The sequence below is a fragment of the Cherax quadricarinatus genome, chromosome 44, assembly GCF_038502225.1.
Source record: "Cherax quadricarinatus isolate ZL_2023a chromosome 44, ASM3850222v1, whole genome shotgun sequence".
NCBI classification, from domain to species: Eukaryota; Metazoa; Arthropoda; class Malacostraca; order Decapoda; family Parastacidae; genus Cherax; species Cherax quadricarinatus.
Genome location: NC_091335.1, coordinates 2,905,952 through 2,924,560, shown reverse-complemented (window position 1 = coordinate 2,924,560; position 18,609 = coordinate 2,905,952). Strand labels below are relative to the sequence as shown.

The window sequence follows — 18,609 nt, the reverse complement described above, 5'->3', positions numbered from 1 at the left end:
GTTGATCCCTGTGTTATATAGCATAGCATATTAGTATCATCCATGTGCTTTAGAGAGGAGATCCATTGTAGGCCTGTGACTTTGTGTGACGTCACGGGATGCGCACGTGTACGCTCGTACCTCTGCCCCGGCCTCACTCGGCGGTAGACCATCCAGACAAGAACACGGCAAGGCTGGGCTCCATTCCTCATCAGCTCAGTCTGACAATGTATGTTACCATCCAACAAGTGTGTCTACCTTCAACCCTCGATATCTCCATTTAAGAACCCCTACGATAAATGGTGGCAGGCTCGGTCATGTTACGTATGTCGTCTCGACATACACTACTATCTATAGGCTGAACAGGCAGGCGGATCTGGGCTGATTCTATACAATAACAAATTCATATATAACTTAGAACTAATGGATGGTATCATAATGGATGTTACAACATGAGTTTTACGTAATAGGTGTTAACGTTATACATTACAAACTATAAGAACAAATCATTGTACAATATGGGTGGAATTGATCGATCGATCTGTATTCATGCACTCTACGGATTCTGAGGAAGAATAAATATATATATATCTACAAGGTGAAATTAACAGCAAAGGCATCTGGTGCGCACTCAGATCATTACTGTCAAATTCTCAGAATACGGAGGGAACGTGAATACGAAAAAAAACAAAAAACTAATCAGTTAATAACAGACAGTTGACAATTTACTTCACCTCGGACATCTAGTTATACAGACTATGTACATTTAAACCCAATTCTGCGAGGGTGAGGTTTACATATGCAGAATGGTTATCATCTCTGGGAGGATCGAATTCCTCTGCAATGGCTAACACATGCCTTGACTGAGGGAGATCTGAACGAGTATCTACAAAAGATACTTGTAGGTTTCTCAATACTTGTCGAGTATGCAAGGAGTAACGACATTCAGGTTGGTTATCTAACTGAGTATTTGAGGTAGAGGGTACAGAGTCAAGAGGATTTTCAGCATCTGTCACATTAGTCTGGGTAGCAATATCATCAACATCGCATACTAATTTCATATGATCTAAATGCGATTCTTTGTACTTGCCCGTACTAATTTCTCTAACCTTATACTTATTACCAGAGATATGTTCTGCAACTCGATAAGGTCCGACAAACTTTTGATCGAGCTTAGGCATTTCGGATGTTTTGTTGAAATTTGTCAGCATTACTCTTGAACCTACTTTGACTTTTGACGGCTTAGCACAGCTATTAGTTACTCTAGTAAATTCTGCTGTTGATTTATGAAGTGTTTCACGGATTCTTCTAAAAACACACTGAGCACACTCATAGGGTAATAGGGTAAATGCTTGTCTACAGGGTGGCCACCCTGCCTTGGTGGCCACCCTGCCTTGGTGGCCACCCTGCCTTGGTGGCCACCCTGCCTTGGTGGTCACCCTGCCTTGGTGGCCACCCTGCCTTGGTGGTCACCCTGCCTTGGTGGCCACCCTGCCTTGGTGGCCACCCTGCCTTGGTGGCCACCCTGCCTTGGTGGCCACCCTGCCTTGGTGGCCACCCTGCCTTGGTGGTCACCCTGCCTTGGTGGCCACCCTGCCTTGGTGGTCACCCTGCCTTGGTGGCCACCCTGCCTTGGTGGCCACCCTGCCTTGGTGGCCACCCTGCCTTGGTGGTCACCCTGCCTTGGTGGCCACCCTGCCTTGGTGGTCACCCTGCCTTGGTGGTCACCCTGCCTTGGTGGCCACCCTGCCTTGGTGGTCACCCTGCCTTGGTGGCCACCCTGCCTTGGTGGCCACCCTGCCTTGGTGGTCACCCTGCCTTGGTGGCCACCCTGCCTTGGTGGTCACCCTGCCTTGGTGGCCACCCTGCCTTGGTGGCCACCCTGCCTTGGTGGTCACCCTGCCTTGGTGGCCACCCTGCCTTGGTGGCCACCCTGCCTTGGTGGCCACCCTGCCTTGGTGGCCACCCTGCCTTGGTGGCCACCCTGCCTTGGTGGGAGACGACCGATGTGTTAATAAACAAATATAAATTCTGTAATGTTTGACAATTGTGGAAATTATTCCAAGTAAGAGTGTTATGGAATGATGAAGACCACTTAAGTAACTCTTATTTCTTGGATCAAGAGCCCTTCAGTATCAAGGAAACGAAGCCTCCCCCTCCCTCACTCAAAGAAAACTGAAAATTTCATGGTTAGACCACAGGTGGTCGAGTCTGGGGGTCACTGCCCCCCTCCAGCCACAGGGTCTCAAACCTGGGCTCCTGGTTGACAGCTTAATCAGTCAAGCTGATGGTGCTGACCACATTCAGTTCAATGTAGGCACCACAACCTGGCTGACCAGAAGCTAACTTGAGCAACTTATCAAGAACCATCTTGAAGACAGCTATGAGTTTAGATGGACACACTGAAACAGCTCTTGGACCTTCTAATAAGGTCATACCTACGTGTGTTACCTTGTACTATTATGATCAATAAATAACAAAAAAAGGCACAATACCGTGACTGGAACGATACACAAATAACCCGCACATAGAAGCGAGGAGCTTACGACGACGTTTCGGTCCGACTTGGACCATTTACAAAGTCACACTAACCAGAAGGACGAACGAACGACAGTTCAGGTAAGATCCCAAATGGGATGAGCGGGGAAGACGGGACAGACGAAGAATAGTGCTGGAGAGGAGTGTTCTTAGTCGTAGAAATAGAGCCAGGGCTTAACCCAGCAGCGAAGGCGATCGTGGGACAGATATTGAGAAGAGAAATTCAGGCTTTTCTGTTGGGACTCCGGTGGGGTGAGCGGGGAGGAAGGGACATGCGACGTTTAGCGCTAGAGAGGAGTGTAGAACTGGGCCATGTCTTAACCCAAAAGATAAGGCGAACGTGGATCAGAGAATGGTACCTTTCACAGAAGGTACCTGTCTGCAAATCCAAGGTTAACATCAAAATGGTATACAATACCGACAGGTTGTTAGGTAAGACACATATGCAACAGTTAGACAACTTTATTCCGAAACGTTTCGCCTACACAGTAGGCTTCTTCAGTCGAATACAGAAAGTAGGCAGGAACAGTAGAGATGTGAAGACGATGTAATCAGTCCATCACCCTTAAGTCGTAGAATTTGAGGTTGTCAGTCCCTCGGCCTGGAGAAGTTCAGTTCCATAGTCAGGAACTATCTGAAGATCAAGCGACAGTGCGGAGACTTAAATACTGTCGGAAGGAGAGGTGCAGGGTAGTAGTAGTAGTAGTAGTAGTAGTAGTAGTAGTAGTAGTAGTAGTAGTAGTAGTAGTAGTAGTAGTAGTGAGAGGCCACTGAGAGGTCATGTCCCTCTCAGATCCAACACTTCTCACTTGAAAAGCTTGTCCAAGGTGTTTTCTGTACCAAGATGCCACGTGTTGCAGTGTCTGACAAGATGAACATCAAAATGGTATACAATACCGACAGGTTGTTAGGTAAGACACATATGCAACAGTTAGACAACTTTATTCCGAAACGTTTCGCCTACACAGTAGGCTTCTTCAGTCGACTTAAGGGTGATGGACTGATTACATCGTCTTCACATCTCTACTGTTCCTGCCTACTTTCTGTATTCGACTGAAGAAGCCTACTGTGTAGGCGAAACGTTTCGGAATAAAGTTGTCTAACTGTTGCATATGTGTCTTACCTAACAACCTGTCGGTATTGTATACCATTTTGATGTTCATCTTGTCAGACACTGCAACACGTGGCATCTTGGTACAGAAAACACCTTGGACAAGCTTTTCAAGTGAGAAGTGTTGGATCTGAGAGGGACATGACCTCTCAGTGGCCTCTCACTACTACTACTACTACTACTACTACTACTACTACTACTACTACCCTGCACCTCTCCTTCCGACAGTATTTAAGTCTCCGCACTGTCGCTTGATCTTCAGATAGTTCCTGACTATGGAACTGAACTTCTCCAGGCCGAGGGACTGACAACCTCAAATTCTACGACTTAAGGGTGATGGACTGATTACATCGTCTTCACATCTCTACTGTTCCTGCCTACTTTCTGTATTCGACTGAAGAAGCCTACTGTGTAGGCGAAACGTTTCGGAATAAAGTTGTCTAACTGTTGCATATGTGTCTTACCTAACAACCTGTCGGTATTGTATACCATTTTGATGTTCATCTTGTCAGACACTGCAACACGTGGCATCTTGGTACAGAAAACACCTTGGACAAGCTTTTCAAGTGAGAAGTGTTGGATCTGAGAGGGACATGACCTCTCAGTGGCCTCTCACTACTACTACTACTACTACTACTACTACTACTACTACTACTACTACTACTACTACCCTGCACCTCTCCTTCCGACAGTATTTAAGTCTCCGCACTGTCGCTTGATCTTCAGATAGTTCCTGACTATGGAACTGAACTTCTCCAGGCCGAGGGACTGACAACCTCAAATTCTACGACTTAAGGGTGATGGACTGATTACATCGTCTTCACATCTCTACTGTTCCTGCCTACTTTCTGTATTCGACTGAAGAAGCCTACTGTGTAGGCGAAACGTTTCGGAATAAAGTTGTCTAACTGTTGCATATGTGTCTTACCTAACAAATCCAAGGTTTTTGTAAATAGGGTTAGGAGCAGGATCATGCAAGGAGTAGAAAAGGTTGTGTTGGTTTGTGGGTCTGCGATTGTCTTCGTCAAGGAGAGAGGTCCAGTAGTCATGTCGTGTCTCAAGTTTGTTTATCTGTCTGTCACTGAGCGTCTTCCAGTACAGATTCAGCGCAGGGATGTCTAATTGGGCATGGAGAGACTCGCTTGTGGCGAAGTCCTCCCATCTGACATCAAGCACCCAGCGCAGCGCCTTGTTCTGGACACGCTGCAGTTTAAGTAAGTTTGTTTTTGCTGCAAGAGAGAGGGCTAGAGGAGAGTAAGTTATCAGAGGACGTATTAGGGATTTATAGAGGTGTAGTTTGGTGCGTTGAGAGGCATGTTTCAGCTTGTAGAAGCCCGCAAGGGCCTTACTAGCTATTGCATGCCTTGAGTGAATGTGTCCGTGTAAACAAAGAAGGTAGTCAAGATTAACGCCAAGGACAATGACAGATTGTGTAATGGGGATGTAAGTGCGGGTGTCAGCTGTTCTGAGCTCGACAGGTAATGGAGGATCACGTTTCCTGTAGTTAAAATACGTAATGCTGGATTTAGCTGCATTGGTTTTGATCCTCCATTTTTGTTTCCAGATGGATATCCTGTCGACGTCATTTTGTGTTTTGTGTGTGAGTGTATCTATATTGGCATGAGTGATAAGTTGTGTAATGTCGTCTGCATAGGCTAGTGTGATGGAGTTGTGGTATACAGGTGTTGGAATGTCATTAGTGTATAAAATGTAGAGGGTAGGGGAGAGGACAGATCCCTGGGGTACTCCGGCATTTAGTGTGAAGTAGTCAGAGTAACAGCCTTGGAATTTGATTCTTATAGTGCGGCCGTCTAGGAAGTTGCAGAGGAGTTTACGAGTAGTGAGAGGCAGATTGAAGTTAGTGCAGAGTTTGTACTTGAGCCCTTCGTGCCAGACAGTGTCAAAGGCTTTTTCAACGTCTTTTGCAACCAGGGCTGTCCTGTTTCTTTGTTTTGTGTTTATGTGGATGTAGTTGAGAAGGATGTTAATGGCATCCTGTGTGGATCTGTGTTCTGAAGCCAAACTGGCCATCAGAAAGTAGAGAGTTGTGTTCCAGGTATCTGCGAAGGCGATGGTTGATGAGTTTTTCAGAGTTTTCCTAAAGTTTCGAGGAGGCTGATAGGGCGATAGTTTCTAGGATCAGAGTGGTCTTTTTTTGGTTTAGGAAGGAGGATAGCAGTAGCAGCTTTGAAGAGGGAAGGGAAGTATCCAGAGGCAAGGGAGGCATTGAGGAGGTTTGTGTAGGCAGTAATGATAGAGTCAGGAAGGTGTTTTAGGATAATATGGTTTAGGCCAGAGGCACCAAGCGCCTTGGGAGGAAGGTGTCTGAGGAGAGTTTTAATGTCTGTGTTGGTGAAAGGAGTGTCGAGTTCTTGGGAGGAGGTAAGAGAGTCCAGATGGATGTGGCTATCTGGTGTTGTTTCGTGTGTGTGTGTGTGTGTGTGTGTGTGCGTGCAGTGTTTCAGTGTTCTATGTTCCGAATGTGTTGAATAACGTTAGGGTGGGGTGGGTGAGGGTGGAAGATGTTCTCCCAGATGTGTTTGAAGATGTTAGTAGCAGCCTGCGGGTCTGAGATGTGTGTGTTGCTGTGGGTGATGTGTTTGAATTTGTTGGTGGGAGTTGTGCCTCTGATTTTTTTGATAAAAGTTCCAGAAGGCTTTGGTGTTTTTGATACGCAAAAAAAAAAAACCCACCAAAGCCTTCTGGAACTTTATCAAAAAAATCAGTTGGTGGTTGGTTCTCCCATCAACAACCAGAAGTGGAGCACGACGGCTATATATAGGCAGGAAGAGGTAGTGGTGGTGGTGGTGGTGGTGGTGGTGGTGGTAGTAGTAGTAGTAGTAGTAGTAGTAGTAGTAGTAGTAGTAGTAGTAGTAGTAGTAGTAGTAGTAGTAGTAGGGAACTAAGGAGGAGGAGCCAGTCAAATATAAAGACGGGAGCACTGCAAGGGAGCTAGGTGCCCACAGAGGGAGAGCAAGTGCACAGATGTGGGGGGAAGGGGAAGTGATGAAATAAATAATGAAGGAACAGAAACACGCGACGGCCTATATATAGCCGTCGTGCTCCACTTCTGGTTAGTGTGACTTTGTAAATGGTCCAAGTCGGACTGAAACGTCGTCGTAAGCTCATCTCTTCCATGTGCGGGTTATTTGTGTACTATTATGATCCTTGTGTTACCTTGTACTGTTACGACCCTTGCCTATTACCTTGTACTGTTATGACCCTTATGTTACGGTGTCCCGTGGCCTGGTGGCTAAACCTCTCGCTTCGCACGGTGAGGGCCAGGGTTAGATTCCCGGCGAGGGTAGAAACATTGGATGTGTTTTTTACACCGGTTATCTATGTTCCCCATCAGTAAAAATGGGTACCTGGGTGTTAGTGGACTGGCGTGGGTCGCATCCTGGGACATTGGCCTAATTTTCCCGAAATGTTCTGCATAACAAGCGGCTTTCTATATAGTAGTATGTCATTGATGTCAGCTAGGACTGTATACCTTGTACATGTACTTGTAGTAAATAAAGATATTTTATATTATTATTACCTTGTACTGTTACGACCCTTGTTTATTACACAAATAACCCGTACGTACAAGAGGAGCTTTCGACGACGTTTCGGTCCGACTTGGGCCATTTACGAAGTCACACAGGTTTTACCTTCTCCGTTTACCACAAGCCTATGCACAGTGGCATGTAAATTCACTGCTTTTCTTATGCTTCGTCTGTCAAGAAAAGTGTTCTTATCTCCCTCTTTCTCCGTGCTCTCCGCATTTGTGATCCTCAGTTCCTTCAATCAGAAATTTCCACTCTTCATAATGACTCTGCCTTCTCACGTGCTAAACGTAATTTCTTCTCTCCCAAATTCTCTGCTCCTGGGAACTCTTCTGTCCTCTGCCGTCCCTACATTTCTGGTCTTTCTAATCTCAACAACTCTCTCCGTTCCTTAGACATCAAACTTACTTTCCGCCAGACTAACACTTCGCAATAATCTCGTTCATACCTCTCCTCCCTTCATAGATACTCCTGGTGTCTATATTTCTTGTTCCTCTTGTCCTCTTCAATACTTTGGAGAAATTGGCCGATCTCTTTCTGACAGACTTAGGGAGCACAAAAGTAGTGTTAGGCTTGCCAACACTAACAATGATCTTTTCTGTCACGTCAGAAATCACAGTCATCCTATCGACTGGTCTTGTTTTAACTGTCTTCCCTACTTCCAACTTTAACAGTCGCCGTCTGGTTGAATCCTCCCTGATACACAACTTTCCTTTTATGAATCTTAGTCGTGGCTTCGTCTCTGTAGATGCCTTCCTCTCCCACTACATTGTAAAATGTTCCAAACTTCAGAACACCTTGACTGAACCTGATTCCTTTTTCTTTTTCTTCTCCCTGTTCCCCTGTCCTCTTTCCTTTTTCTCCTTCGGGTTGTCTTTCTTCTGCCTTGGGTAATTGTTCCTTCATTTTTTATTCCCCCCCCTCTCTGTGTTCTTGCTCTTATCCTCTGTGGGCACCTAGCTCCCTTGCAGTGCTCCTCTTTCTCAGTATTTGACTAGCTCCTCCTCCTCACTACCTTCCCCACTACTACCTTCTACCTCCCCTACAACCATTGCCACCTCCTGCCTATATATACTCCCTGCTTCTCTCATTTTCGTTAGTGTGACTTTGTAAATGGTCCAAGTCGGACCGAAACGTCGTCGTAAGCTCCTCCTATGTACAGGTTATTTGTGTTTTGTTCCAGTCACGGTATTGTGCCTTTTTTTTTTTTTTATCCTTGTTTATTACCCTGTACTGTTACAACCCTTGTGTTACCTCACTGCAGCGGTCACTTAACAAGGTTACACTCAACTACGCTATAATAGAGCACAACAAAGCTTTCATAGTCACTCGCAGCTGCAGTTTGCTTTCTGACCCATCACTGCTGGTCACAGTAACAATACTGTCTCGTGTCACACATGTTCAGCACCATCACTGCTGGTCACAGTAACAATACTGTCTCGTGTCACACATGTTCAGCACCATCACTGCTGGTCACAGTAACAATACTGTCTCGTGTCACATATGTTCAGCACCATCACTGCTGGTCACAGTAACAATACTGTCTCGTGTCACACATGTTCAGCACCATCACTGCTGGTCACAGTAACAATACTGTCTCCTTGTGTCACACATGTTCAGCACCATCACTGCTGGTCACAGTAACAATACTGTCTCCTTGTGTCACACATGTTCAGCACCATTACTGCTGGTCACAGTAACAATACTGTCTCGTGTCACACATGTTCAGCACCATCACTGCTGGTCACAGTAACAATACTGTCTCCTTGTGTCACACATGTTCAACACCATCACTGCTGGTCACAGTAACGGTACTGTCCTTGTCACACTATGTTCTTACCACAATCAAAAATGTCTAGAAACATGCTGCAAATGCTGCTTAAACGTCACAAAAATTAATGTTATTATTGTTATGTGAAACGCTAACCCCGTGTGGGTTCGTCAGACCAATGTTCATATATGGAAAAAAAGGATTGTCTTAATTCCTTGAAAATGCTAACACTTTCTTAATAAAAAGTTTATCAAAAATTCTATTTCTAACATTTTATCTTGGGTGGTACTTGGCTCAGTGTTAGTACCTTCTGCACACAAGCGAAGGACCCGAGTTCAATACTGGGGAGTGGAGAGGTGGCATGTTTTCCCTAAGCCTGCTGCTGTAAGAGGGGTAACACAGGTATTCACTTAGAGAGTACCTAACTCCAAGTATACATGTTAACTCACGCCCTAGGTAAAGAGTACGAGAGGAACACAATAACAAGGACTGACTTTCTTGGGTTCTCTAACCTTCCACATTACTAATCCACACGTCACCAAAAATTATAGCTGGGAAAAATGAGCCGAGTGCTTCAAACACCAAGAACACAATGGCTCATTACTTTACACATGATGCTTTTTAGCTCACAACTCTGAAGATATACGTTAATTACCTTGTAATTATCATTATATGATTATTAGTGTTATTATTATTGAGTAGTTGCAGTGGTACAAATAATAGTAGTAATACTAGAAGTAGTTCCACTAGCAGTAATAGAAATAATGTGACAGGGAACAGGGCAACATACATGACAGGGAACAGAGCAACATACATGACAGGGAACAGAGCAACATACATGACTGGGAACAGAGCAACATACATGACAGGGAACAGAGCAACATACATGACAGGGAACAGCAACATACATGACAGGGAACAGAGCAACATACATGACACGGAACAGAGCAACATACATGACAGGGAACAGAGCAACATACATGACAGGGAACAGGGCAACATGCATGACAGGGAACACAGCAACATACATGACAGGGAACACAGCAACATACATGACAGGGAACAGCAACATACATGACAGGGAACAGAGCAACATGCATGACAGGGAACAGAGCAACATACATGACAGGGAACAGAGCAACATAAATGACAGGGAACAGAGCAACATACATGACAGGGAACACAGCAACATACATGACAGGGAACACAGCAACATACATGACAGGGAACACAGCAACATACATGACAGGGAACACAGCAACATACATGACAGGGAACACAGCAACATACATGACAGGGAACACAGCAACATACATGACAGGGAACACAGCAACATACATGACAGAGAACACAGCAACATACATGACTGGGAACACAGCAACATACATGACAGGGAACACAGCAACATACATGACAGGGAACACAGCAACATACATGACTGGGAACACAGCAACATACATGACAGGGAACACAGCAACATACATGACAGGGAACACAGCAACATACATGACTGGGAACACAGCAACATACATGACAGGGAACACAGCAACATGCATGACAGGGAACAGAGCAACATGCATGACAGGGAACACAGCAACATGCATGACAGGGAACACAGCAACATACATGACTGGGAACACAGCAACATACATGACAGGGAACACAGCAACATGCATGACAGGGAACACAGCAACATACATGACAGGGAACACAGCAACATACATGACAGGGAACACAGCAACATGCATGACAGGGAACACAGCAACATGCATGACTGGGAACACAGCAACATACATGACAGGGAACACAGCAACATGCATGACAGGGAACACAGCAACATACATGACAGGGAACACAGCAACATACATGACAGGGAACACAGCAACATGCATGACAGGGAACACAGCAACATACATGACAGGGAACACAGCAACATGCATGACAGGGAACACAGCAACATACATGACAGGGAACACAGCAACATACATGACTGGGAACACAGCAACATACATGACAGGGAACACAGCAACATGCATGACAGGGAACACAGCAACATACATGACAGGGAACACAGCAACATACATGACAGGGAACACAGCAACATGCATGACATACATGACAGGGAACACAGCAACATACATGACAGGGAACACAGCAACATGCATGACAGGGAACACAGCAACATACATGACACGGAACACAGCAACATTCACTACAGGCACCTCAGCAACATACATGACTGGGAACACAGCAACATACATGACAGGGAACACAACATACATGACTGGGAACACAGCAGCATACATGACAGGGAACGCAGCAACATACATGACAGGGAATGCAGCAACATACATGACAGGGAACACAGCAACATACATGACAGGGAACACAGCAACATACATGACAGGGAACACAGCAACATGCATGACAGGGAACACAGCAACATACATGACTGGGAACACAGCAACATACATGACAGGGAACACAGCAACATACATGACTGGGAACACAGCAACATACATGACAGGGAACGCAGCAACATACATGACAGGGAATGCAGCAACATACATGACAGGGAACACAGCAACATACATGACTGGGAACACAGCAACATACATGACAGGGAACACAGCAACATACATGACAGGGAACACAGCAACATGCATGACAGGGAACACAGCAACATACATGACTGGGAACACAGCAACATACATGACAGGGAACACAACATACATGACTGGGAACACAGCAGCATACATGACAGGGAACGCAGCAACATACATGACAGGGAATGCAGCAACATACATGACAGGGAACACAGCAACATACATGACAGGGAACACAGCAACATACATGACAGGGAACACAGCAACATGCATGACAGGGAACACAGCAACATACATGACTGGGAACACAGCAACATACATGACAGGGAACACAGCAACATACATGACTGGGAACACAGCAACATACATGACAGGGAACGCAGCAACATACATGACAGGGAATGCAGCAACATACATGACAGGGAACACAGCAACATACATGACAGGGAACACAGCAACATACATGACAGGGAACACAGCAACGTACATGACAGGGAACACAGCAACGGACATGACAGGGAACAGAGCAACATGCATGACAGGGAACAGAGCAACATACACGACAGGGAACACAGCAACATACACGACAGGGAACACAGCAACATACATGACAGGGAACACAGCAACATGCATGACAGGGAACACAACAACATACATGACAGGGAACACAGCAACATACATGACAGGGAACACAGCAACATACATGACAGGGAACACAGCAACATACATGACAGGGAACACAGCAACATACATGACAGGGAACACAGCAACATACATGACAGGGAACACAGCAACGTACATGACAGGGAACACAGCAACGTACATGACAGGGAACACAGCAACATACATGACAGGGAACACAGCAACGTACATGACAAGGAACACAGCAACGTATATGACAGGGAATACAGCAACGTACATGACAAGGAACACAGCAACATACATGACAGGGAACACAGCAACATACATGACAGGGAACACAGCAACATACATGACAGGGAACACAGCAACATACATGACTGGGAACACAGCAACATACATGACTGGGAACACAGCAACATACATGACAGGGAACATAGCAGCATACACGATAGGGAACACAGCAACATACATGACAGGGAACAGCAGCATACACGACAGGGAACACAGCAACATACATGACTGGGAACACAGCAACATACATGACTGGGAACACAGCAACATACATGACTGGGAACACAGCAACATACATGACTGGGAACACAGCAACATATATGACTGGGAACACAGCAACATACATGACAGGGAACACAGTAACATACATGACAGGGAACATAGCAGCATACACGATAGGGAACACAGCAACATACATGACAGGGAACAGCAGCATACACGACAGGGAACACAGCAACATACACGACAGGGAACACAGCAACATACACGACAGGGAACACAGCAACATACATGACAGGGAACACAGCAACATACACGACAGGGAACACAGCAACATACATGACAGGGAACACAGTAACATACACGACAGGGAACACAGCAACATACACGACAGGGAACACAGCAACATACACTACAGGGAACACAGCAACATACATGACAGTTAACACAGCAACATACACGACAGGGAACACAGCAACATACATGACAGGGAACACAGTAACATACATGACAGGGAACACAGTAACATACACGACAGGGAACACAGCAACATATACGACAGGGAACACAGCAACATACATGACAGAGAACACAGTAACATACATGACAGGGAACACAGCAGCATACACGACAGGGAACACAGCAACATACATGACAGGGAACACAGCAACATACATGACAGGGAACACAGTAACATACATAAACAAGGAACACAGTAACTCCACACAGTTCTCTACCTTCAGCTTTAATGTTTGACTGGCACGATGGTTGTCCTCCTCCAGCCTCTACAGTTATCCTCGCTCTCACACCCAATATTAACGCACTTTAGCACCACAAGTATTGATCAAAAGGTTTAAAACGCTACCCCAAAAATATCATAGAAGGAAAACTTGCCTAGTGCAAGCATCGACGGGCCAGATTTATTTATAGAAGTAGGCTTTTCCACTCAGAGATTGTTTTGTACACAAAATTGTGGCAAGTGGCCATCTCCTTCTCCACCTCCTTCTCCACCAGCAGTAGCACCAACACTGGGAGTGTTGGGGAGGGCTGAGGAGAGGCTCACACCCTCACACTTGCGCACCAACACAACCAAAAACTCACCATAGTCATGACGACATTTGGCAACCTGACTCTTAATCTAAAAGATCAATTAAATTTTCCTTGGTTGTGCAAGTGATTTCTGCAACGCAGGAACTATACTACTACAACATATACTATTACAACTATTAACCTAACTTAGCTCATTTTAAACGCCATCGTTATCAAAGACCACAATGGAAAGAAGTCATTTTGTCTTACATTTTTCGGGCGTTATCCTAGGTAATTTACACTATATATAATAACTGTACTTATGTGTACCTGTGGCTAAATAAACATGCTTAAACTTAGGTATCCTAATACCCGTGAAGATGACATCCACAAGTCAACTAACATAAGAACATAAGAAAGGAGGAACACTGCAGCAGGCCTGTTGGCCCATACTAGGCAGGTCCTTTACAATTCATCCCACTAACAAAACATTTGCCCAACCCAATTTTCTATGCTACATAAGAACATAAGAACATATAATACTCGGGCACTTATTTACTGCTAACAAGGGTAAAACGTGCAAGGAGATCTTCTCAACATTTGCACTCACCCAGGATTTAACCCGGGTGCTTGTGTTGAGAACTGGAGGTACCGCTATTATTCTACGAAGAACTTGTTGAGCAAGTGAAGAGTGTAGTGTTGTGTGTACACGCGGTAACATTATAGTTGAAGACGTTGTTGCTGTTATAACTCCCATTGGATCAATAACTTGGAATAAACAACCTCAACTAGAGCCTGAGCTTGCTACCACCTGCAGCTCTCAAGACTGCCATCCCCACGAGCCCCTTTAAGGCGGGACAGATGGCAGACCAGAGGCCTAGCTTCTCCCTGCGAGCCCCGTGAGGGCGGGGACTGTGGCTAGGCCTGGGGACACTTGGTCCCAAAGATGAGGAGGTACTTGTACCTCCTCCCATGGGAGACTTAGGTCTCGAGACACTCCCCAGATAGGGAGCCAAGGCCGGGTCACCACTCTTGGAAAAGACCCGGGCCGGGAGAGTACCGGCGAATAAAAACAAACAAACCTCAACTCCATAGTTCCTCATGTCCTCCCCCAGGTGACTAACACCCAGGTACCTACTGTACTGAAGAACCTCCACAGGTACCCACTGGGAAAGTCATATATTATGTATAGTGTCTGGGATCATATATGATTCAATACCATTCCACAAGCATTGTATGATCCATGAGGGTTTAGCACTACACCTTATTTTGACAATAATAATAATTTTATAACAATACTACTTCTACTATTAATAATAATAATTAAGTTTCATAATTATATTTAGAGTTCAAGTGATGTGGATGGTAGATACAAGGAATGTTGGAGGCTCGATCCTCCGTCTTATATAGCTCCTTCAAGAAACTCTGACTGCCAGGCTCTGCCTCAGAATTAAAGAACACCGCAGTGAACTTCCTATTGACAATGCAAGTTGAAATAAATACACTGCAAGGACTGGCTACTATCACCAACAGCCTACCAGGTCAAAGACGAGGATGGAGTATCGAGCATTCACTGTTATTATTAATGTTACATTCACTATTATTATTAATGTTACATTCACTGTTATTATTAATGTTACATTCACTATTATTATTAATGTTACATTCACTGTTATTATTAATGTTACATTCACTGTTATTATTAATGTTACATTCACTGTTATTATTAATGTTACATTCACTGTTATTATTAATGTTACATTCACTGTTATTATTAATGTTACATTCACTGTTATTATTAATGTTACATTCACTGTTATTATTAATGTTACATTCACTGTTATTATTAATGTTACATTCACTGTTATTATTAATGTTACATTCACTGTTATTATTAATGTTACATTCACTGTTATTATTATTATAGTTTCTTATTTTAGATACAATTTTTATTTTTACTCTATTACTAATATTTTGATGGAATTTATATATTTATTATGCATCATTGTAAATAATATTAATTTATATTTCTTAAACATGATATAGTCAACATTGTGACGTCATTATATACACTCGGGTGACCATAGATGGTAGTAGTGATAGTAGTAGTGGTAGTAGTAGTGGTAGCAGTGGCAACAACGGCAGCAGTAGCAGGCAGCAGTGGCAACAATGGCAGCAGCAGTGGCAACAATGGCAGCAGCAGTGGCAGCAGCAGTGGCAACAATGGCGCAGCAGTAGCAGCAGCAGTGGCAACAATGGCAGCAGCAGCAGCAGCAGTGGCAACAATGGCAGAGCAGTAGGCAACAATGGCAGTAGCAGTGGCAACAATGGCAGCAGTAGCACCAGCAGCAGTGGCAATAACGGCAGCAGTGGGGCAGCAGTGGCACAATGATAGCAGTAGCAGCAGCAGCAGTGGCACAATGGCATGCAGCAGCAGCAGCAGTGGCAACAACAGGCAGCAGCAGTGCAGCATGGCAATGGCAGCAGCAGCAGCAGCAGTGGCAATAATGGCAGCAGTGGCAGCAGCAGCGGCAACAACGGCAGTAGGCAGTGGCAACAACGGCAGTAGCAGTGGCAGCAGCAGTGGCAACAACAGCAGCAGCAGTGTTGGCAGTGGCAACAACGGCAGCAGCATGCAGCAGTGGCAATCAATGGCAGCAGCAGTGGCAATAATGGCAGCAGTAGTGCAGCAGTGGCAACAACGGCAGCAGCAGTGGCAGCAGCAGTGGCACAACGGCAGCAGCAGAACAACGGCAGCAGCAGTAGTGGCAGCAGCAGCGGCAACAACGGCAGCAGCAGTGGCAGCAGCAGCGGCACAAGGCAGCAGCAGCAGCAGCAGCGGCAACAACGGCAGCAGAGCAGCGGCAGAGCAGCAATGGCGGCAGCAGCAGGCAGCAGTGCAACAACGGCAGTGGAGCAGCGGAACAATGGCAGCAGCAGTGGCAGCAAGCAGCAGGCAACAATGGCAGCAGCAGTGGCAACAGCGGCACAATGGCAGCAGGCAGCAGCAGTGGCAGCAGCAGTGGCACAATGGCAGCAGCAGTGGCAGCAGCAGCAACAATGGCAGCAGCAGCAGCAGCGTAACAATGGCAGCAAGCAGCAGTGGCAGCAGCAGTGGCAACAATGGCAGCAGCAGCGGCAGCAGTAACAACGGCAGCAGCAGCGCAGGCAGTGGCACAACGGCAGCAGCAGTGGCAGCGTTGGGCAGTGGCACAACGGCAGCAGCAGCAGCAGCACAATGGCAGCAGCAGCGCAGTGGCAGCAGGTGCAGTAGCGGCAGCGCAGTGGCATGCAGCAGCAGTGCAGTGGCAGCAATGGCAGCAGCATGGCAGCAGCAGTGGTAACACGCAGCAGCAGCAGGCAGCAGTGGCATAAGGCAGCAGCAGTGGCAACAATGGCAGCAGCAGTGGCAGCAGTGGCAATAATGGCAGCAGCAGCAGCAGCAGGCAGTGGAACGGCAGCAGCAGTGGCAGCAGCAGTAACAATGGCAGCAGCAGTGCAGCAGCAAGCAACAACCGGCAGCAGCAGTGGCAGCGGTTACAACAATGGCAGCAGCAGCAGCAGCAGTGGCAACAATGGCAGCAGCAGTGGCAGCAGCAGTGGCACAATGGCAGCAGCAGCAGCAGCAGCGGCAACAACGGCAGCAGCAGCAGCAGTTACAGTGGCAACAATGGCAGCAGCAGATGCAGCAGCAGCGGCAACAATGGCAGCAGCAGCAGTGGCAGCGCAGCGGCAACAACGGCAGCAGTAGCGCAGCAGCAGTGGCAATAATGGCAGCAGCAGCAGCAGCAGCAGTGGCACAATGGCAGCAGCAGCAGCAACAACGGCAGCAGCAGCGGCAGCAGCAGGCAACAATGGCAGCAGTGGCAGCAGCAGTGGCAACAATGGCAGCAGCAGCGGCAGCAGCAGGTGGCAATAACGGCAGCAGCAGCGGCAGCAGCAGTGGCAATAACGGCAGCAGTAGCAGCAGCAGTGGCAACAACCGGCAGCAGCAGTGGCAGCAGCAGTGGCACAAGCGGCAGCAGGCAAAGTGGCAGCGGCAACAATGGCAGCAGCAGTGGCAGCAGCAGTGGCAACAACGGCAGTAGCAGGGCAGCAGCAGTGGCAACGGCAGCAGCAGTGGCGCAGCAGTGGCAACAATGGCAGCAGCAGCGGCAGCAGCAGGTAACAATGGCAGCAGCAGCGGCAACAGCAGTGGCAACAACGGCAGCAGCAGCGGCGGCAGCAGTGGCAACAATGGCAGCAGCAGTGGCAGCAGCAGTGGCAACAAATGGCAGCAGCAGTGGCAGCAGCAGCGGCAACAATGGCAGCAGCAGTGTAACAGCAGTGGCAACAATGGCAGCAGCAGTAGCGCAGCAGGCACAATGGTAGCAGCAGCGGCAACAGCAGCGGCAATAATGGAGAGTAGCAGTGGCAGCAGCAGTGGCAATAACGGCAGCAGTGGCAACAACGGCAGCAGCAGGCAGCAGCAGGTAACAACGGCAGCAGTAGCAGCAGCGGCAACAACGGCAGCAGCGCAGCAGCAGTGGCAACAATGGCAGCAGCAGGCAGCAGCAGCGGCAACAACGGCAGCAGTAGTGGCAGCAGCAGCGGCAACAATGGCAGCAGCAGTAGCAGCAGCAGCGGCACAACGGCAGCAGTGGCAGCAGCAGGCAACAACGGCAGCAGCAGTGGCAGCAGCAGCGGCAACAACGGCAGCAGTGGCAGCAGGCAGCGGTAACAATGGCAGCAGCAGTGGCAGCAGCAGTGGCAACAATGGCAGCAGCAGGCAGCAGCAGTGGCAACAATGGCAGCAGCAGCAGCAGCGGCACAATGGCAGCAGTGCGGAGCAGCAGCGGCAATAACGGCAGCAGGCGGCAGCAGCAGTGGCAACAA

At 47.0% G+C, this 18,609-nt stretch overlaps 1 protein-coding gene across 2 annotated transcripts in view; it reads right to left on the bottom strand.

The window, feature by feature from the left end:
* LOC128697584 (uncharacterized) overlaps positions 1–18,609 on the bottom strand; it is a 117,669-nt gene that overhangs the window by 74,642 nt on the left and 24,418 nt on the right. The window contains exon 1 of one of the 2 annotated variants that reach the window (XM_070093961.1): positions 13,443–13,743. The exons of the other annotated variant lie outside the window; for it this stretch is intronic. The gene's annotated coding sequence lies outside the window, so the exon portion shown is untranslated. Of the gene's footprint in view, positions 1–13,442; positions 13,744–18,609 lie in introns of those variants that run through there. 2 annotated transcript variants of the gene reach the window in all.